This window comes from Puntigrus tetrazona, chromosome 9 (assembly GCF_018831695.1).
Source record: "Puntigrus tetrazona isolate hp1 chromosome 9, ASM1883169v1, whole genome shotgun sequence".
Classification (NCBI taxonomy): domain Eukaryota; kingdom Metazoa; phylum Chordata; class Actinopteri; order Cypriniformes; family Cyprinidae; genus Puntigrus; species Puntigrus tetrazona.
In genome coordinates, this window is record NC_056707.1 from 1,616,100 (window position 1) to 1,640,118 (window position 24,019).

Below are 24,019 nucleotides of genomic sequence, written 5' to 3' on the forward strand. Positions count from 1 at the left end.
TATGTTAAATTGACGCACAATACTGTCATAGTAACACATAATTTAAAAAAGCAAGAATGATTTTAATCATTTAGAACTGATAGTATGTTTATTTACTTAGGTCTGCAAGATTTAACGACATGAGCTTTTACCAGTGTAGTAAAGCATAAACCACATGGCAGCTATTTCCAATAATTCTAAAAGTAAATGAACAATATGTACAAGACTCCATAGCATTAACAATCTCAACAACAACAGGTACAATGCTCCCTCTGAAATCCTTCATATACATTTAATCCTTATTCATTTATTCATTTTTTTGACAAACTGAAGTTCATGGTTAGATGCCCTAAGTCTAAAGAATTTTTTTTCTCAGCGCGTCACCTGGGGTGCAAATCTCAGATTCTGGAGAGTTCAGCTTCAACCTTAATTAAACACATTTGATCCAGCTAATACAATCCTTAGGTTTATTGGAATACTATGGTATGTGTGCTAAAGCAGGGTAGGAACTCAACTCTCCTGGACTGCACTTTTTGCACCCCTGGTCCCATACATACAGAGTTCATGATTCATTTTTATTGCCATTAAACCAACATTCTGCCAGACATTCTTGATCACATTCATATGCTTTGCATCCACTTCTCACATTTCATCACAATGTGTTCCCATGTGCATTTCTGTGTTCTCAGCTTGTAAGCTGAAGCTCTATACCCAGGAATCAGGGGATCCTTGGTAATGTTCACTGTGGTGTAACGGTCTCCTGGTGGAAGAGTAAAAATCCACATAGTTGCTTGTGGTCCTGAAGCCATGTGTCTGGCTGTAATCAACAGGAGAATAGTGCACCATCTTTTCTAGATAGGAGTCCTCGTAGGCATGAGGTGAATGCAGGTATGTGTAAGTATCATGGTTTCTGTGGCCTGTTTCATCAGTTCGATACACCTTCTGCACACAAACAAAACAATCTGGTCATAGACAGTCAACAGGGCAGTCTACAAAAGCTCATATTTATTAACCAGGTTAACCCACCTCATAAGGCAGTATCCTAAACCAAGTGGAACATCATAAGTGACTGAATTAAGACACTACATTAAACACAGTATAGATAGATATTGTATAAAGTAGCTAAAACAGTATTTTACATCATTTGAACTAATACATTTGCAGTCTAGAATAAAATTATTGTTCAAAATGCTAGTGAATTACAGTAATGAGAATTCAATAGAAATGGAAAATTGTAGTTGCAATGATGGTAAGTTGAGTTCAGCGGCCTCACCTGTTCTCGTCTTGACCCCTCTCTGCTCAGGGAAGTGTAACACTGAGAAGCCTTTGCAGATGCTTAAAAAAATCAGTTTGAATTAGGCAGATCAATTTTAGCTTAAGGAAATAGCATTTAGACAAGTTTTAGCTTTGGGGACTACATTAAATACAATTTTAATAGAAATCATTATGGACTCATGAATTGCCTTGTAAAGTTAACAGTCACCTTTGTTGAAGGAAGTTCTCATACCTATAGTTTTGTTTTTACTGATGCCATTTTCTCCTTGGTAATTATAAAATTGCATAGTTTGTGTCTTCGGGTGATGATCAGAGTGTTCTTTGATGCCCAGCATGGCGGGAGATGATAATGTGCTGCCTGCTAAAACAAACAAATACAGTTCATTTAAAAACAAATAAATGGGCACAGCGATGTATTGGCCTCAAATATTCATTGTTAGATTTTTTATTATTTTAAAGCCATCCGCATTTTAAAAATGGCATGAAAAAGGTCGATAATTACAGGTATCTATTAGTTTAACTGAGGATAATTTCAAACTGCCAAGCATTACATGTGAAAATGGATAGCTGGTAATATGCTGCTTTTTGTGTGATTGAAACCAACAAAAAAGGTAGGATAGTGTAGAACATGGACACATACAACACATTTTTGCTAAACTGACATTGCACTTAACTTAGTTTACACTAGATGCAAAATTATTATTTAGCCCGCTTCTGATACTTTGTGAACATGGAAACATTTGAATTCATGCAGAATGAGAGAGGTAGGCTAAGCTTCAGTTTCGCTTTAAATGTATTAATTTTTCTGTTTTTATATTTACTAGTATTTTAGCCAGTGATTTTTGAATGTAATCAAAACATTTGAATATGGTGACATGCCAATGAGCTAATCAACTAAAAACAACTGCAAAGGTTTCCTGAGAAATTAAAAATGGTCTCTCAGTTTGGTTCACTAGGCTACACAATCATGGGGAAGACTGCAGATCTGACAGTTGTCTAGAAGACAATGATTTACACCCTTCACAAGGAGGGTAAGACACAAACATTCATTGTCAAAGAAGCTAGCTGTTCACAAAGTGCTGTTTCCAAGCCTGTTAACAGAAAGTTAAGTGGAAGGGAAAAAGTGTGGAAGAAAAGATGCACAACCAACCGAGAGAACCACAGTCTTATGAGGATTGTCAAGCAAAATCGATTGATTGAAGAATTTGAGTGAACTTCACAAGTAATGGACTGAGGCAGGGGTCAAGTCATCAAGAGTCACCACACACAGACGTGTGAAGTAATTTGGCTACAGTTGTCATATTCCTCTTGTTAAGCCACTCCTGAACCCCAGACAACGTCAAAGGCATCTTACCCAGGTTAAGGAGAAAGAACTGGACAGTTGCCCAGTGGTCCAAAGTTTTTTTTTTCAGATGAGAGCAAGTTTTGTATTTCATTTGGAAACCAAGGTCCTAGAGTCTGGAGAAAGGGTGGAGAAGCTCATGGCCCAAATTGCTTGAAGTCCAGTGTTAAGTTTCTACAGTCTGTGATGATTTGGGGTGCAATGTTTTGCTGGTGTTGGTCCATTGTGTTTTTTGAAAATCAATGTGACTGACCCCTTTTACCAACATTTTTTGGAGGACTTCATGCTTCCTTCTGCTGACCAGTTTTTTGAAGTTTTTGCCAAAAGCACCAAGCGTTGGGTAAATGACCATGGTTTTGGTGTTCTTCAATGGCCAGCAAACTCATCAGACCTAATTAAGGTATTTTCAAGAGAAAAATGAGAAACAAGAGACCAAAAAATGCAGACGAGCTGAAGGCCACTGTCAAAGAAACCTGGGCTTCCATACCACCTCAGCAGAGCCGAACACCTTCATGCCACGCTGAATTGAGGCAGTAATTAAAGCAAAAGGAGCCCCTACCAAGTATTCAGTACATGTACAGTAAATAAACATACTTTCCAGAAGGCCAACAATTCACTAAATTCAATTTTTTAAATTGGTCTTATGAAGTATTACAATTTTTGAGTATTTCACTTATTGAGATGCATCTGTATATGTTGGACATTCTCTCTTCTTGAATACATGGATCTAATGCGAAACCTGTCAATTTATGGCATTTATAAGACAGTTGTCAGATTTCATTAGTGATATCAAATATGAAATTTACTTGTAAGCTTTGAACAGTTTTGGAGAATTTGATGTTTCAAAGTGATTGGAATCTACTGGTTAAAAGGAATTGCCCTTGAATGCCTGAGAGGTGTTTCAAAGGTGCTGCCAAGTGACATGACATGACTCTGGTTTAGCTCTCTTCCAGTAGTGCCTGTGCAATCAAATCACCAATAATGCCAAAAATAGTTTTCTAATAGTATAATAAATTCAGAGTTTGTCCTGATCCACTGATGCTTGACATACACAGAATGTTTAGCTGATTTTCAACAATCATATTAAAATAAGACCTCCATCAACCAACTGCCATAAGTTAGTCTTTGTTTAGTTTCTTAATGAACAATAAAAATATGTTTGTGTGTAACTGTGTGACATGTAACCTGTGTGGTGCACAGGGGACATCTGTAGTGTGGTCGATGGTAGAATGGGCTGCGACTTGAAGCGCTCTCTCCAGAGTAGATACAGGAGTCAGGAAGTGATTCTGATTCCAGCCATCCTGCTCAAACACAGGAAGAAATAAGCTCACAGACAGCCCTGATGTGGAGCAGCTGTAGCCTTACTGTGCTGCCGCTCACCTTCTTAAAGATGGTGCGCAGATCTCTGTACTGCCACAGCATGTTCAGCACCTGAGAGGCCGCCTTCACCACCTTCATAGAGTATCTGCTGTGAACACATGTGCAAAACAAAAAATGTGCAGAGCCACTGATTTAGACAAGTGAAGATAGAGAAAGTATGTGTATGCACTGGTGAAGTATCGAAAGTCTATATGACAAAGATGAATAAGCATCAAAGTTTGTTTGTTTTGCATTCACAACAGTGGCTTACCTTTCTCCTTTGCCCCTGGTAATGTTAACAAGTTTTTCAATGCCACCCGCATCTGCCAGGGCTTTAGCGTTCTCCATGTTTCTTCTGGTGACCTCATGCAGCGTGCAACAGATTGCCGCCACCGTATCATCCGACAGCTGTGTAGTGTTTCCCCCCGGTAAACGGTTCACCAGGTCCCGCATGGCGTATTTCCCTGAAACACAACCAACATCAATCAACATGCTTGGGCTTCTTTACATTGAAACTGCAAACAGCATGTGTAGAAAGAACTCAGGGAAGAGCATAGTCTGAGAAGAACATAAGTCTGAGATGGATGATGGATTTTTTAGTTTTTTGTTTGTATTATTTACACTATTGTCATGTGTAAGGCTGTGAAGCAATTTTGACACAATTGGTTTTGTATAAAGCATAAAAATAAAGGTAATAAGATGAGTAAAATATATTACATGTTTATCTTGGTTTATCTACTCTCACCGATCAGTTCTTTATTCCTCACGTCCAGGGCCATGTTTCTGAGTGCTGTGGCAATGGAGCACACCACTCTGTCATTATCCATGCGCAGTAGTTCCACCAGAATAGGCAAACCTTTCTCTCCTTACGCACGCGCTGCGAATATATGCTGCAAACTACAGACACAATCAGATCAAATGCTTATAACTGAAATGCTGAAAACATCTGAGTTTGACATGAAAATATGCATATCAAACAAGATATTTAAATGTCAGCTTTTATTTCCAGGTATTTACATCTGGATCTGACACACAACTTGGAAGATAGCACCCTTTGTTTGAACCACCAATTTTTATGTGAACAAAAGTATTAGAACATGTGACAGGTGAATTTTGTTGCCCAGATATGTCCTATCACAATAATTATTCAATCAATACTTAGCACCGAAAATCTATGCTCAGTTTCAGATTTGGTTTTTGCCAGTTTAAACTTAATTTGTAGTTAAGAGGTGTAATCAACATGTAAACCAGAGAGCTGTCTATGGGTAAAAAACAAAACAAAAACCAACCAATTGTGAATTGCTAACCTGCAATATTTAATTTTATCACTGTAACCCATATAGATTAAATTAATATTTTTGAGTTGAAGAAAATCTAATAAATTATCTTACCAAATGAGAAATTGTACATATTTAAGGAAGGACTAAGAAGGACTTCAAGGCTTTCACCCGGGTCGAGGCTGATTTCTCTCATATCTAAAGGCTACATGCCAGTTTTTGTTCCATGCTAAGTTATACAATTGAATCCTTTCATTATACGTGTATACACAACGTTAATGATATATTACCTAATTGTGCAGTGTGAGCTTCATTTGTAACAGAACTTTGAGAGATCATGATGAAGAAAAGAGTGACAGCTTTTTAGTGTTAATCTATAGGCAATAATCAATTTAAAAATGTAGAGCCCTGCAATTAAAACACAGGCCTGATGAACCCCAACTTTTTACGCCACCTAGGCCAATTTTCACATCACAGTTCAGGTTGTGTTTACGGCTTCTCCTTATTTTTATATTTTAGACATCCATCAATGAGTGATGAAAAATTGTTGAGCACCAATGGTGGAAAAACACAAGAGAGACTGAGAACGACTCAACTGTGTTCAGTATCTTGCAGCAGCTGAAGAGTTCCACATGCAATAGTTTTGCCACAAAGCCTCAGCAAAATTAATTACTCTGTCTGGGGAAAATATTTGAATTATTTACTAATAAGTGTTTTCTGAGTCTGTGTCACAAAAAAAATACATTTTCTCACTCTCCATCTACTCATAGACAAACCTTTAGAGAGAAGTCATTAAAACAGATTAAAACACAAAGCACAGGTCACACAGCACCTGAAAACAGCCAGGCCCACTTGCTTGCAAAGGCAGTGTGTCAAAGGCAAGCTGGGGACTATTTTCCACAGATTATTTTTATTAGGAAAAATATTGAAACTCTTTTTGAACGCAATGCTACTGGTCTAAATGGATACAATGATCTATGTTAAGCTAAGCTAAAAGTGCTGTTGCCAGACCCAGAGATCGGCCGAATGGATTACAAAACTGTGGAGTGGAAAGTTGGAAGGAGTTGGAAAATTAGACTGGCCAAGTCAATCTCCAGACTAAACCCCATAGAGCATGCCCTTTACCTGCTAAAATAAAGAGACTGGAGGGTAAACAAAACACAACAAGAGGCTGCGTTAAAAGCCTGGAAATGCATTGAAAAGAAGAATGCAAAACGTTGGTGAAGTCAATGGGTCACATGCTTGATGTTTTTTATTTATTTAGTTATTGAAAGCAAATGATCAGCAACTAAATATTAAGTCTTATTCATTTAGATCTATGTTAATTCTATCTGTTCCAATAATTTTGCTCACATGAAAAATGGGTGTTGTTCAAACAAAAGGTGTTGTTTGTAAGATCCAGATGTAAATACCTAAAAATAATAGCTGGTATGCAAATCTCTTGTATGATATTCATCCTTTGATGTCAAACTCCAGTCAAAATGTTTTCAATCAACAGCAAACAGGAACTGGCCTCACTGTCCCACCACTTTTGGAGGGGAGTGTATATAAATGACAGTTTCACAATACGACAATTTGCAAGTTTCTTTAGAAAAGAAAGAAAGGATTTGAGCACTTTCCCCCTAAATGCATAACACGATACAGACTGAATATATACCACCTAAAAAAACAATAGCTAAACTAAATATTACATGTTTTATTTTACATTTATTTGAAAAAAGTTGTGGCTTTTTTTTACATTTATAAACTCAAAAAGTGACTTTATATCTTAGTATATATGTTATTTAATGCTTACTGCGGTTTATTTCATGTCAAAACAATTATATGGACACAGACTGTACCATAATTATGCCTTTATTCAATTCAATTACACACCTTCCAGTTTCCTGCGGAGAGATTCTGGAGTGACCCGGCGGAGCCCTCTAGAGTGGCTGGGTTTGAGCTCTCAGCTAACAGGGTAAGATAGGGCTTCACTACAGATGGGTGCCACAACATTTCAGCACCTTTAGGAGACTTTGAGAAACCAGGGATTGGTCCGACACCATCCCACTAAGAGAAAAAAAAAGTTATCAGTTGACTGTTCATCCTGTTCAAAAAAGTTACTTTAAAGTGCTGATAAACCCTTTTTGGTTCTGTAACGCTGTTAGTCTCACCTGCTCTTCGAGTAAATTCTTCTTTTTCCTCCTCTTCCTCCCCAGCAGCTGTAATCTGCCTCTTTTTGGGTGACTCTGACCCCATTAATCCGTCAAGCTCCTGATTGGCTGTCAGCCAGGAGGGTGACATTTCCAGCTCCAGCCGATAGGAGAGATTCCTCAGGATGCAAATACAGTTTTCCACAATCTGAGAGACAGACAGGCTTCACTGATTGAACATGATGTCGAAGTGTGAGTTTGTGTGTTTGAGTGAGTATGTGTGTCTTCTGGTGCCTACCTTGCTGTCAAAATCAGAGGTGCTGACACAGGCTTTGATGACGTACAGTAGTGAGTCACGAGTCCCGCAGGAGCGCATATATTTTCTGGCTTCTTCTCCGGCTGAACTCAGGTTTCTGTAGCAACACAAAATCACTGCACAGTCAGTTATTACAGCTTTGAATTACAGCTCTGATTTGATTTATTGGTAGAGAGGGTAATTTTGAGGTCATGGAAAAGCACTTTAATATCAAGACAATTTAAGCAATAATATAGGTTGTTCCAATAATGTAGAACACTTACTGCATAACAATGTAAAAACAAATTTTCTTAGTGAATGAGAAAAAAAACTTTTCAGCTGCTCGAAGCTATTCTTTAAACCGCTCTTTAATATTGCAGTCATTAGCATGTTAATGCAGGCAATTCATTTTTCCAGTTTAACAGGGTTTAGAGGAGTCGTATGATGTGAAGTTTTCCTTTCTCTTTGGAGTGTTACAAGCTGATAAGATCCCTAAAGTTGCAAAGACTAGAGTTTAAAAACCAAAGAGATATTCTTTATAAAAGACTTGTCCACATGCCCCTAAAACTCCTCATCACAGAGCGGGTTTATTTTCGAAAACTGCCAAAATATTAATGCAAAGAAAGCAAGTAGAACTTTGCAGTTTAGTTCACACATACGTGCACGTATTCATATGAAACTCAGTACACATATAGATCTCATTGTGCTGAACACCTGGAAGCCTCATACCTTTTGGCTCCACTCAACAGGAAGTCGACTATTCAGAGTTATTTAAAAATGCTGTGGAATTTGATATACTCCTCTGAGGTTTTCCAAACCACAGCCACCAAACCTTTCCAGTTTGCCCTTAGCAAGGCGATGAAATTATGGCCAAAAATGAAAAACAGGAAGTGTCTAATGACATCCACATATATTATCTGATTTTACTCAAACTTCACGGGTTTTGTCGATTGCATAAATGTGACTATTAGAGGTCAAAGTTATAGCGCCACCAACTGGCAAGCAGGAAGTGTGTCATTTTCAAAATTCTTTTGTCAAAAGTGAGGGGCTTAGTTTTAGCTACAGAGACCAAACTCTATATATGTTGCTCTCATAAATCTGAAAAACTTTCTAATTTACACTCATTAGGAACAACCGACAGGAAGTTGGCAATTTTTTTTCTGAATTTGGATTTCAGATAATCAGAATGCATTGTTTTTAATGGCTTTTATTGTTTTATGTATCATGGTATGGTAAGGGGCATAAGACTTGAGGTATTCAGCCAAACACAACACACTGAATAGCTGGCAATTAGAGCAAACCTCGCTTTTTTAGAACAATGAGCTTTGTACAAATCAATCTGTTTAAGGAAGGCAGGACTTAGAGGAGAGACTATAAATAGCAGTATGTAGAAAATATGTTTTTTTAAACATATAACTGCATAAACATTGTATTACACCAAATACACAGATTCTCTTTTTAGTAATATCATATGACCCTTTTAAAATATTTAACACATTTAACACAATGGTGGGGCCAAGGTTTCATTGCCCCACTCACAACTGCTGCTTCTGACTTCGACAGAAACAAGCTCTAACTGTTACTACAATGCAAGGTCCTTCAATTGAAAATCACAAGAGCTTCCAATCAGAAGAAAACAAAAACTAAGAACCCAACATGCTGATATTTTTCTAAATCTCATCAGATCTACTGATCTTTATTCCCCTTCATCAGTTTTGATAAACCAATCATTTAGAGAATGTAAATTATGAGTTTTTAGTAATGATTTGAACTATCCTGACTCCACGCATCCAGGAAGCAGTGCTGTGCTGCGGTTACCTTAGACAGCCGGTGGTGTTGCGAAGCACGACAGAGGAGTGCAGCTTGAGTTTGTGCTCATCGTGAAAGTCAGTGCTGCTCCAGCCCGAGTGAGGGATGATCACAGTGTTGGTCACGCTGCTTAAGGCATCGCGAATGATTGTCATCTTCACTGCGTCACACGACGACAGATTCCACAACACACCTACAGACAGAAAGCAGCACACATGCAGGATGTCAATCACACCTCTCCTGTTTGTCCTAACCAATGAAAAAGGTGTCTTTTTTAATGGGAAGAGTTTTTGGAGGATCAGAATAGACAGTTTAGTGTCCCTTCATATTCTGATTAATATCTCAAGCATGCAATGCGTGTTATGAGGTGGTTTACACCAATGCATAGGGAATTAACTAAGGATTATTTTGATATGTAACCTGTGAAGTTACATTGTCCAATAATTCGATCTTAAGGCATGTATGTGTGAAATAAGCACAAATCTTTTTCCGTCTCAGTGTGTCTTTCTGAGATTGTTAAGAGTAATATCAACTAAGATACTACTTTTCTGAACAGATGTTATTTATTTATTTATTTTTACATTGTATGATATTACATGTCTCACTCTGTAAAAATGGGTTTTAAACATTTTGTGATCAGATCACAAAAATAAATGTATTTGAATGACTCCAGCAACTTAAAAAATCTATTGTTTTTTAATGCTTCTAAAAGAATCAATGCACATATGACTGTTCAGTTTGTGGCTTAAATTTGCAGATGATTTAAAAGGAGACATATTATTCCCCTTTTTACAAAATTTGTACAAAATTTAATTAATTTTATTAAATTAATATATGTACCCAAAATGTGTCTGTGAAGTTTCAACTCAAAATACCCTACAGATCGAATAGGTTACTTCTGTAACCCTGGTTGCATGAGATACACGGGAATGAGTTCTGCGTTTACAAAAGACGCTATGGGAAAACTCCTTTTTCTTCCTGAAGACTTCACGCAGTGAAACTGCATGGCCATCGGAAGCAGTTTATCCTGGTGCGGAGAGAAGAGACTAATACTGCAAGCATGTAGTCAGCTGGGCACTTGAAACAATGCACCAGCTAAAGAAATTTGCTCTTTAGAAAATGTGTTATTTTTGCAGAATGGAAGGCATGGGAATTATTCATGCTCCCGGCCCCTTATCCAGAATAGAGCTGTGCCATTACAGCTCATACCTACTAAAAACATATGTTTTGCTTGCGATTATCATTTTCATCATGCTGAAAGCATGCATTTTGAATCGTATTAGTTTAAATTTCTGATATACTACCTTCTGAGTGTATATATCCAAAGCATATGGACAGAACATGATTAAACATGGACATGTAAATGAACATGGTTACTTACACGTAGCATAAGTATTACTGCATCCATATTTCACTAAAAGTGTATTTGCACAGCTTGTAGTTAATTGTGACAAATAATTTTCTCTTCTGAAATAATCTGGCACTTTATGGAAAATAAAATTAGTTTGGCATACAAGTTTGGCATACACCTCTTAATGACTGAATTCAGGTGCTTCAAGTTTTATTAGAAGTGCAAGTTAAATAATTAGGCTAACATAATGCTCTTATAGAGCAACAACGTGTAAATGTACAGTATCTCACAAAAGTGAGTACACCCCTCACATTTTAACAAACATTTAAGCATATTTTCTCAAGGGACAATACCTTAGTAATGAAACTTGGATATATTTTAAAGTAGTCAATGTGTAACTTGTGTGACATTAAAGATTTACTATCCTCTGAAAATAACTCTAAAATAACATAGTATCTTTGACAGGAAAGGGAGATTCAAGATTGGTCTGTAATTCACTAAATATCTGGAACCATGCCCTGTGGTCTGATGAGACTAAGATAAACTTGTTTGGCTCAAGCGGAAGGTGGAGAAGCACCATGTGTCTAACATCAAGCAGCTCCATGATGTCATTATGGAGGAGGGGTGGAGGATGTTAACAACAACCTGCACAGCTCTGGTGAATTCCATGCCCAGGAGGAATAAGGCAGCGCTAGATATGGTGACCCTTCTAAATATTGACATTTTTAGTCAGGGTGTACTTATTTTTGTTCCCAATCATTTGGACAATAATGACTATATGTTGAGCTATTTTTGTAAATTTGTACTTCTATACAATCTGCATATTGACTACTCTAAAATTTATCCAAGTTTCATTTGTGCAATATTATCCCTTGAGAAAATATACTAAAATTCAATTCTAATTTATTCAAGATATCTGTATATTATTACAGATAGAACGTGTTATGCATTTCCTACAGATGTAATGTATATTAATAGAATGCATACTGTACATAACAGAGACAAGCTATACACACGTATCTGACAACAGACTGGCTGACCTGTGACAAGCTCTCGTACTTCAGTGTCCACTGTTGTTCTCAGCAGGCAAAGCAGAGCAGGAACTCCACCTGCGTTTCTCACAGCGATCTTGTTGTCATCTGTAGCTCTGCCATAAACAAGGTTCCTCAGGGCTCCACATGCATGCCGCTGCACCTCCAGAACCTTATGATCCAACAAATCCACCAAGTGTTTTATTCCACCCAGACGACACACCTTCAAAACACAAGAGATGTTCATGTTGATCAGGGGTTGCTCAAACAAAGTGAGGTATTTCATTTCTGTTCCTACTTAGTGACACAAACAAAATTTTTTATTGTAATGCAGAGTTCCCCAAAAATGTACTTTTGCTGCCACTGTTCTATATAACCAGTTACATACAAGCTCGCTGTAAATATAACATTAATTACGAAAATACTATAACAAAGTCAACAGCATTAACCCTCATGTACTGTTCTGGGTCAATTTTTTGGATTTTTAAGTTAACTTATGTATTTTTTCCTTTCCTCATTTAGAGTCATAAACATTCTTACAAAGTTTCAGTACACTAATGTTCTGACATGTCCAAAATATTTTTGTTAAGTTTGTACTGTTCCCTATTTTTATTTTCTAAAGCAAGTCTACAGATGTTGTTTGTTTGTAGGGTCATAAACGTGCATGCAAAGTTTCAACACTCTTTGACATTTTTATTTTTACATTTTTGTTTTGTACTGTAACAGGGTACATTTGAGCCGCCTATTTTTAATGTTCTAAGGCAACTCTACAGACCCAAAACAAAATATCTTGGTTATGTTTGGGGTCACCAAGACAATTTTGTGTTTTCCATGAAAAGTCACTTTTATTTACCACCATGAGTTGTAAAATTAATAGAAAATATAGTCAAGACATTGACATATAATGATTTGTATTTGAAATAACTTTACTAATAAATAAACTTTGCTTTCGTCCATGGCATGGCGTTGCAAAATGCAGTGATAGCCTTCCTTATTCAAAATCCCTTTTACCCTCAACAAATCTCCTACCATACCAGCGCCAAAGCAACCCCAGGCCATCACGTTACCCCCACCATGCTTGACAGATGGCATCAGGCACTCTTCCAGCATCTTTTCAGTTGTTCTGCGTCTCACAAATGTTCTTATGTGTGATCCAAACACCTCAAACTTCAATTCATTCGTCCAAAACACTTTTTTCCAATTTTCCTCTGTCCAATGTCTGTGTTCTTTTGCCCATATTAATCTTTTTCTTTTATTGGCCAGTGTCAGATATGGCTTTTTCTTTGCCACTCTGCCGTGAAGGCCAGCATCCTGGAGTCGCCGCCTCACTACAGATGTTGACACTAGCGTTTTGCAGGTACTATTTAATGAAGCTGCCAGTTGAAGACCTGTGAGGCATCTATTTCTCAAACTAGACACTCTAATGTACTTATCTTCTTGCTCAGTTGTGCAGCAATGTCTCCCACTTCTCTTTCTACTCCGGTTAGAGCCTGTTTGTTCTGTTCTCTTAAGAGAGTAGTACACACTGTTGTAGGAAATCGTCAGTTTCTTGGCAATTTCTCCCATAAAATAGCCTTCATTTTGAAGAACTAGAATAGACTGTCGAGTTTCACATGAAAGTTCTCTTTTTCTGGCTATTTTGAGCATTTAACCTGCTCAAAGGAAGGTCAGTGTTATAGTTTCTCTAACCAGCTAAACTGTTTTCAGCTGTGCTAACATGACTGCACAATGGTTTTCTAATCATCCATTAGCCTTCTGACGCAATGAGCAAACGCATTGTACCATTACAACACCGGAGTAATAGTTGCTGGAAATGGGCCTCTATACACCAAAACCAGACATTTGCAGCTAGAATAGTCATTTATCACATTAGCAATGTATAGAGTGTATTTTGATTAGTTTAAATTTATCTTCATTGAATTAAAAAAACAGTTAAAATATATAAAATTTTTAAAAAAATATTTATAAAAAATAAGGACAGTAGTGTATATATCTTATTATTTGTTTTACCATCCTACAAAGCAAAAAAAAAGTAGCTTTCCCCACTCATTTCAATACAGAATTTTTTTATGTTAAATATTATTTTAACATAAAAAAATGTTAAATATTATTTAATTATTATTATTTTTTTCTCCATTGTTAACAGTATGGCCACCTGATTCATCCACAAGTTGATTGAAGGTATTTGAATAGTTGACCATAATTTTTGGCCAGATATATACAAAAATTTTGTAACAGAAAGTCCTAAGTGAAAGCCTGATTTTGAGATGGCTTCAGTGGGAGCATATATTCAAAGCTTCAGATTAGCCCAGAACAATCTTGTACCCTGAAACAGGGATTTTAATTATTGTAGAGGTGTCAGGGTATTTAATATACAACAGAGCATCGTCTGAATATAGAGAAATAAGATTTATCTAACTGCTTACTGTAAACCTGTTAGACAACATTCTGTTAGTATTAACCTGAGCTACTGGATTAGAATATAGACATTTAAGCAAATCAGTTCAATTGATTCCCAACTGTATTTTCTCTAAACACTGCAAAAAGAAAAGGCCATTCCACCCTAACAAATGCCTTTTTGGCATCTAGGGACAAACTAAGGTCAGATTCCTTGGTAGAATTTACCTCATCTATAATATTAAGATCTATTTGGATATTTCCTGAGCCATACCTGGATTTCAACAATTTAAGACAAAACATTTTCAGGCTATTTTTAATTGTCAGGCTAAGGATTTTGCAATAATTTTATAATCTACATCATGAGTGACTAACAGGCAGACCACGGTCCAGGTCTTCTATTTCAACCGGCGCATCTTTTGCAGTCTCTACGATAGTGAAAGCAAGCTCCTCAACAGGCGGACTCCGGTCCAAATCTGTGAAGGTTTTTGACATAATAAAAAAAAAAAAATAAATCAAATGCTAATTTCTAATAAATCAAGCTTATATCAAGCACATCAAGATCAACTCTGGAGCCGTTTGGGTAATGGCATTTTGAAAATTAGGAAAGTTGACTGTTCAGAAAGTTTCAGGAGTCTTAAATGTGGAAAGACATAAATTGCAATTAAACTTAAAAAGGTCATTCCTTTAAATAACAGTGGAGGGTATACACAAGTATACGGCGCATATTCAGTTCTTTATCAGATGACTTTGCAACTATGCAGATAGAGACAAAAATGCTGTGACCTTTTCATGAGCGAGAGCATGTCATTATTACACTGGTGATCTACTCAAAACCTTTCAGTCAAGGTAAACAAATACATTTTAAATAGTGAGTTCAAAACAGCTTTAACATTGATAAAATCTATTGAAAGTAGCCCAACACATCGAGCAAGGTGCGGCTTGTGCAGCCAGTCTATAAATGAGAGAATCTTGTTGAAATATATATAAAAATGTACATAACTGCACAAAGAAGAAACATCTGCAGAAAAAGGCAGGTTTGAATATTTATAACATGATGTCTAGTTAACCAACACAAGAGAGTACATTTTCCCCCTGAAAACCAATTTTATTGCAAATCTGACATTGATTTTATGGAAGAGTTCAATCGACATGAAGTGCTCTATACAATTCAGACAATATTTTCAATATTGACCATTTCTGCTCTATTCTGGTTAGCCTATAAACTAGTTTCTATCAAAGATCACAGCAGAACAGTCGTGCATCTCAAAGCAACACACTTAAGTCATTGATTTAAATGACCCATAAAATATAACACCATTCAAAACAACAGGAGCTTGTTTCATTCTTGAATGAATTAGCCTGAGACTAATCAAATAGTTTGAATAAATAACTCGGGTTATTTTTCGCGTTTAAAAGATGCTTACTGTATTTTTTCCAACATTTTTATATTTGTATAAAACCGAAAAACACATAGCATTATCGATGTTATGTATTATTTATGCATTCATGTTAGACTTCAGTATCATTAAAACAAATAAATGCAAATAAATGTCACTGATTTCTGCTGCTTGCATTTCTTCTGCGGTGTAAAGATCAATTTCTGTTGAGGCTGATCATCTTAATCCTCCACTGAGAGTAAAAGTGTATGTATCAGCCCAAAGTCAGATTTAACTGTCCAGAGAGTCCAAAAAAAGCCTTGGCTGAATCCTGGTTGTTAAATAGGCCAATCTTTTCGTTATGCAGACATCGTAGCCTGGCTGGATAGGTAAATCTGCGGGCAGCAAATGCGTTACTCACCATCCTGAAATCACACGCTTCTGTAGCAGACCAACTGACAAAGAATTGAAGCTCCGAGCCATTGTGAATGATCGTTTTCTTCAGTGTTGCTTTCAGAATAGTTTTATCAGTGAATTATAGATACCGAACCAAGATGCTTCTCAGAGCTGAATTCGAGACTGGTTGACGCAAACATGGGAGATCTATGAGCCCTTTCAATGTCCAGAGCAGGAATGTCTGCAGGTAGGTCTAGCCACTTAAGGATCAGGTCTTGTAGATACGATGACAGTGGGCTAGAGCCCTCAGCATTTTCTGGCAGGCCCACAATTTTCAGATTCTTGCGGTGACCTTTATTTTCAAGGTCGTCTACCTTTGTCTGCAATTGATCTACTATCATCTTCAAGTTAGTCACCTGCCTTTCCGTAGCTGTTGATAAATCTTGGCAGATGAGATCCTCCGTTCGATTCATACACATTAGCGCCAAAAACAAATCAGTAAACGAATTCACAGAGGTTGCATTCCCCTCTAGATGCCTAGTAATTCCATCAAGGCGTGATCCATTAGCCTTTATTTCTGACAGAATGTCCAGGTGTGGTTCAGCTGAGTTAGCATTAGCATCAGCTGAAGACGCATGGAGGGTAACGTTAGGCTTTTTCTTTTTGTTTTCCTTTTCTTTTTTATATTTGTATTTTTTATACAAACTAATATAAAACATTTTACAAAATTACAACTGAATCTTTAAGAAAATCAAGGCCAATCATCTGAATAAGTTTTGTGTCAAAATTTTGGTTGATATCTCAAAAAAACTATTTTGTGGATGCACAACCAAACTTTTCAACTGGATGATATATAGGGCATCTTGTTTTCCATTTATTTAGTGTTATGAACCATATATTTCCATATTTTTGTTTGGAAAGTAACTTCTAGAACTTTCTAGAACCTCTAAAACATATAAAAACATATGTATAGAAGTGTAAGAGTGTGTTTGGCGCCATGGAGATTCTATTGCTATTTATCGATTGCTTTGTCATTTGTCAACCTTTCAAATGATATATAGTTTGTCAAGATTACTTTTTAGGTTTAGACAAAGATATCATTGTTAAACAATATACGATCACAAACATCTTGCAGGTGTGGGTGAGAGACAGTCCAAAAAAGTGGTTAAAATAGATATTAATTCTTTGAAATGTGTAAAAAGTACTGATATTAAAAGTTTATTGATTATAAATGTGCTTTTTCCAGCAAATTTAGCTCCAGCTATCAAATACGAATCAAATACACCTGCTTTTAATTTTCAAGCGATCCTGAAGACGTTAATTAGTCGCTTCAGGTGTGTCTGATTAGAGCTGGAGCTAAACTTTGCAATTATTTTGATTAGGTATGTTATGTCCAGTCACCTTATTTCAGTAGCACTTTTCTTTTTTTTTCTTCTATAAAGCACTATACAAATAAAGGTGACCTGACTTGCAACATTTGCCTACTGGTAATTTATCCTGAAACAAACTTTCCTTTTAAAAGGAACACATTTTATGCCCATTGGTTTATTAATCTTCCGAACCTGGCAACCACGCATGCATGCTTGGGATGTAAATGGTAGACAGAATGTTCAGTAGGTACCTTATGCATTATGGTCACAGTTCAAAATGGGTTTGGAACAACATGAATTTGTTTATGTTTGTGAGCTTGACCTGCCTTGTATTTTCCCTTCTTTACAGACTTATATTCCACACAATTCAAGCATTCTTTACCTCTGACTTGACGTGGTTGTCTCTGTAGCACAGGTGTTGCAGGTATGCTGCTGCATTAGCCTGTACAGATGGAAACTGATGCTGTAGCATGTGGATGACCTCTGGCAGGTCTGGGTCACGCCATGCAAACTCTCTACAAAAACAATCATAACATTCCCATTAAGCTAGCTTACAAATTATAATACACATGCACAGACATACACACACACACAGCAGTAACGGGGGGGTTAATGTGAATGCAGATGCAGCAGGTGTTGATCCATGACTGAGTAAAAATTGCAGAGCTTTACTAGTTACCATCAGCTATGTCATCTACCTTGGGTCCTTCTGCATGCTGTCTACCGAAGGGGAGCGTGTGTCATCATTATCCATGGGCTGGCGTGAGTAGCTGGGATCAGGGGACCAGTAAGGGGTAGACTGGTATGCTTCTGTGTATATGGTGTTTAAAGCATAGTTATTTCTTTGGTACATCATGTTACTGCGCTGACTGGAGCTCCGCTGAAGGTTACTTATACCTGAAATACAGCAACCACAGCACGTTAATTGAGGGTTGGGCAATATATCGCACAATATATTATATTAGATGAGTCTTAGCAGTCTTAATAGAGGTCCAGTACAGTTGTGGGCTATGAGACATCTATGTATTTATGTCTATGGTTTTAGAAACCTATTTCAGGTTTTAAGGTCTAATGAGCTACTCAGTTAAATCAGATGTGTTTGACTTGAGCCATACAAGTGTTCAGTGTTTGGAAGCGAAAATTAATGCTTTAAAAAAAATGTGCTGTTTTGGAGATGCAAGTAGATACTTAATCATTAGAATACTTTTTGTTAAAACAAACTACAATTTTCTACAAATTTAAGTGATTTACTAGACTACATTATGGACTATTTTCAACATTTTAAATATTATATTCAAAATCATCATATTAACACAACTGTTTTCAAAATATTTCTTATATAGTTCAAAAGTTTCATACCGAAAGACGACCTATAGAGTGCACTCTGTGGGCTATGGTTCAGGTCTGAAGCGGCCTGGCTGAGGCTGTGGTAGAGAGGGCCCTGGAAAGTCCGGCCCTCATAAATAGGTCCTATATGTCGGTCAGGGAAGTGGCTGACCTCAGATCAGCACCTATCTGACTGTGTTGACTAGTGTAAGATGTCCACACACCTAATGATTACAATACAAACACATAGTTAGAGAGACTGTCACTCATTTATTCAATTGACATACGCTTATTTAAGTCCTGTATGCAATATTGTACTAAGAAAATCAGCATTCCAGAACTCAAGATATTTTGAAACATGTTTGGTTGATCTGAATGTTGGGGATCTTTTATGTTCCACAGAAATTAAGTTTGACATGATAATGAGCAAATTTATTTAACCCAGAGTCATTTCTCCAACTCACTTAACTAGATTAACATTACAAAAAAAAATACTGATCGTTGTCATTTGGATTTATACAAGTAGACATTATATTATAGACATTATACTACATTACATTACATGACATAATATAATAAGTTTACATTATATTTGACATTGGATAACTTAATCAGAGAGAGCCCAACCTAAAGCAGCATCACCTAAAAATAGTCCCCAGCGTTTTCAGGTACTGAAAATTTTCAGGCGTAATATCATTAAAGATTTTTAAACATATCAAGAAAATCTGACTTTTCCAGGTTTTAAGTGCTATAATCAGGTCCCCAGTGCATTTAACAACCAAGGAAATGTGAAAAAGAGTAACCAGTAACTGTTTAGTAAGCTATTTTCTGCAAGCTATGCTATAAAAATGACATTTTCATATCGTCAAATTACCAGCATATCATGAAATCGCTGATACGCGATATTATTGTGTATGGGTGGGTGTGGGCAAGAGAGAGACTCTCTGTATACGTCACAGGCTATTTCGTAACTATTTGGTGATTTAAATTCTCTCTGCGTGAGAGAGAGAGAGAGAGAGAAAGAGCTTGGGACCATCAATAACCAAAATAATAGACTTTCAAACATACTGAAAAACTGACGTTAAATATAAAAATATTTATTACAGCCAGTTCATATATTCGGATACAGTCAGCAGTCATACGTCGCTATTAGGACCGCGTGTTCTACTGTGATACTTTTGCCACATTGGCACTGAAGTTTTAGTCTAAAAATCAGTCAAGGTAAAACTCATCAATAAGCATCACATTTTTGTTAATGTTCTGTAAAGAAAATGAAATGCTGGTGACAATAACAGCTATGAATGAACATAAAGAAACTGTGTAGCCTACTAATAATAATAGGCAGAGTAGAAATAATAACAATGATAATAGTTTTATACATTAACAGGAGAACAACCATAATATTGCCTTGTCTATCAACAAAGACATCTGGTATAGTAAATATCTCTGACTAGCATCAATACACAATAATATCATCTATCGGCACCCAGGAAAGATAGGTACAGGTACTTGCTTTTGAGAGTCCCAGGGAATTCATGATGGCTTTTACATGTGGGTTGAAATAAATAGGAGATAACAGAATTGGCTGTTTTATTACCTGTTAAGCTGTCTGGTCGTGGGTCTATCCGCTCGTAGATTTCGTAGCTGTGTGTAATGTATGGATTGGATACATCATGCAGAAGCGATCTCGACATCATCGATCCATAATGCTGTGGTACTGCGGTCATCCCCGGCCTGGCCGATGACACTGACCCAAGTTGCTCGTCTTCTCTCACAGAGCCTACTCCTCCAGAATAGGGTGATGTGTGGTGCGGCTGGCTCCGCCGAGCGGGAGGAACCCATTCTGAGCAGGGCGTCAGGAGAGCTCTTTTGAGGGATTGCAGACAGGGTGGACATAGGCTTAGGTTCAGTAGTAATTGGCAAGCCATAGGAGTTTCCAGGAGTGGCCCGCAGAGACCCACGAGATGGAGAGATGCTGCTTCCATACAGCGGCTGAGCACGAGCGGGCATTGAACCAACACGACGCATTGCACGAGTGGGTTTAGCCCCATCCATCAGTCCTGACACCTATAAGAGACCGCAAAAAGTATGTCGTAATTATGTATAAAAAAAAAAAAAGGAGAGATCTTAGATTTCATTAAAAAGTGCATATAAATGATCAATCACTCTAAAATCTGTTTGTACTTCAGCCTTGACCCACTCTACTGCTTTGGCTTTGTTTGTATATGTCATAAGTGTCATCTTATGACATATACAAAATTACATTCACATAGTAAGTGGCAAAACCTTCAGCAATTTATTTTATTTTGGCCTAACAATTAAATTCTGAAGCTTACTGTATGTACAATAACCTACGGTGGCAGAGAAGTGCAAAACAAATCGCAATCCTGAAAAAAAACAACAAATTACAAATGCATTATATGAAAAAATAACTATTTAGTCTAAAAGCACAGCTACAATTTCAAAAACAAAACAAGAAGTCAGAAAACACGACAACAATTTAGACAAACCGGAAGAGGTAGGTATAGTTTGACGATTGACTGCTTACCGCTGATTGGACCAGATATCTGCCAATCAAGTTGTGCAGGAAAAACTGACTTCTTGTTTTGTTTTTTGAATTTGTTGTTATACTTTTGACTTGTTATAATGTTTTCTGAATTGTTATTTTGTTTCATGGATTTACATTTACATTTGCATTTGTTTTTAGAATTCTCACCCACTGTAATAACCACTTATATGTCAAAACATATATATATATATTTTTTTAATAAAACATGACAAAGTCATACCTATTAAAATGCACAAGTATTATTGATAATTGTGATTTCACTTTATTTTCATGGTTCCTTTAGTAGACTTTTAAATGTTTAGAATAAGTTACATATACTTACAAAATTACTTTTACTAGTCACTAGACTGTCAGTTGTAACACCATCACAATAAAGTTAAAAGAGTTAGCAGATATTACTCAGTCTACTAATATTCTAATGACATTTGACTTTGATTTCCCATACCAAAAAAGTTTTTTCATTTCTTTCATCAAAGACATTTTAATTTTTATCTGCTAAATTAGCTTCATGATTTGATTACAGCCATTACAGAAGAAATTGCTAATTCAGCGCCTCCTGCTGGAACAGAATGATTTAACAGCACTTTTATACCATTTTTTTCTGCACATTTGTCTCAATCTATAAGAATAATCAGCCTACGTTACCATTCAAAGGTTTTTGAACAGTACAAATTAAAAACTGTAATTTATTTCTGTGATTAAAGCTGCATTTTTAGCATTATTACTCCAGTCTTCAATATCATTTCAGATATCAGTCTAATATGTTTATCGATATTTAAAACAGTTGAGTACATTATTTTAGGATTCTTTGATGAATAGAAATATCAAAATGTAGCCAGCCAGATAAGCCATGCGAGGCCCAAACCAGACTGAGGCACTTTCTCTTGTCTCCTGAGAAACTAACTGCTCTCTCCCTCCGATTAGACACCAGCTTGTGACAGATCAGCACTCTTTTCCCCAAAGCACTGCGCAGACTGAAGCTGGAATTGTATCTATTGTGTTAATAAATTAATGCACTCTCCAGGGTTTGTTTGGTGTTTTGTTTTGTTTTAGCCCTCCTTTTCGTGCGTTCCTTCCCTTCCGTCACAGTGGTGAAAAATGCTGGCATGTTAGAAGGAAACACAGGCATGTGATCTCTTTATTTTATTCTCTTATTTGTCTCCTTCCCATGCGGCCGCTCCTCCCCAGCCAATATGAAGAGATTCTGAAGCGCCTGACAGAACTTAGTATCTGCCAGAAGAGAACACCTCACCACCAGAAAAGGGGGGAACCGAGCAGGAGCTCGCCAGCCTCCGCACAACCGCTTGCCAACGCTTTCCTGTACCGGATCTTTGCATGCAGGTCTCCCAGCTGATGACTGATAAACTGAGGGCTGATGAGGACGTGGAAGTATACCTACAGATGTTTGAAAATACAGCTGTTACTGAAGGCTGGGAGTGGACTGATTGGGCCCAGGCTTTAGCCCTACTCCTGACAAGCAGGAACAGCAGACCACCTTCAGCTTACCAGCCACAGTGGCCACCCAGTATGATAATGTGGGAAATTCTTCCATGATTGGGTCGTTCCAGGCCCAGGCAGCCGAACTATCACACCTTGCCAAACACTGGCTGCTGGACGGCAACTGTGTGGTCAAAACACATGCTGGAGGGCATCTCGTGTCCAATAAGCAGCTGGCGGGCCCCAGTCCAAAGACGATTGTGTTCTTCACCAGGATATCCCCTCTGAAGCCACAGAGATTAAGGTGAAGATCATCGGGAGTTTGTTCCAAGCCCTGCTGAATTTTGGCAATGCGGTCAGCCTCCTAGAGTTTCAACTCCTTCCGCCTCACAGTGACTCCAAGACCCTTCTACCGATTACCTGTGTGCATGGGGACAATCGCCTGCCAGCAAGGGCATATGCCAGACAGGACGTGCCAGGAACGTGTTCTTTGTCTTCCGACAGGTGAAAGGAGGGGGTTCATTTCCCCGAGCCCAGCGGGAGGATGATTGTTGGCGACAGTGTTGGGGGAAAGTGTGCTTGGATGGTGAAAAGCCTCGGCCTGGACCCCATCCTCTCTCACACTTCATTGTGTAGAACAGCTTGCTCTACTGTGTCACCCAGCGGAGGGGGGTGGAAAAGCAGTTTACTCGTGGTCTCCAAGTCGAAGACTGAGACCATGTTGGAGCTAGCTAGAATATTCTTGATTGGCCAAGTCTGTCACCTGACCTTAACCCAATTGAGCATGCATTTCACTAAACTTCAGACATGCCTACAAACAGCAACTGAAAGCCGTTCTTTTCGATTCATTCAAAGAAAGATGATATAGAAAGGAGGGACAGATGTGGATAATCACACAAGATCAGTCAAGCACTCATTCACTGTCTGTTTAGGCTTATTAAATAAAGATTTTTCAAATCTATTGAGCTTTTGTACAAATCAATAGGGTATACATTGTTATCATTACTAGTAGCCTACACATGGCATTATCCTTACAAAAAAGAAAACACAAAAATCATGGTTTTGCTATTGTTGCATTGTTATGCGGTTGATATTGTGGTACTACTAGTAAAACGCTTTTAGGAGAGATGCTTCATTTTCTTCTTTTACTTTTGATTTTGTGGTGAAACATGACCTGCACGTTTTTCATTAAGTTGTGAGCTGTACCTGAAGCTCAGGTGTTCGGTGGTGTCCTACAGCCTGGCCTCGGCCCTGGAGCTCCTCTGCAGTGTGGAGCTTCCTCCTGAAACAAGTCT

General features: G+C 37.5%; 2 pseudogenes; both read right to left on the reverse strand.

The window, feature by feature from the left end:
• Window positions 1-24,019, reverse strand: part of LOC122351661 — a 326,230-nt pseudogene that overhangs the window by 282,414 nt on the left and 19,797 nt on the right.
• LOC122351651 lies at window positions 358-23,980 on the reverse strand (annotated as a pseudogene).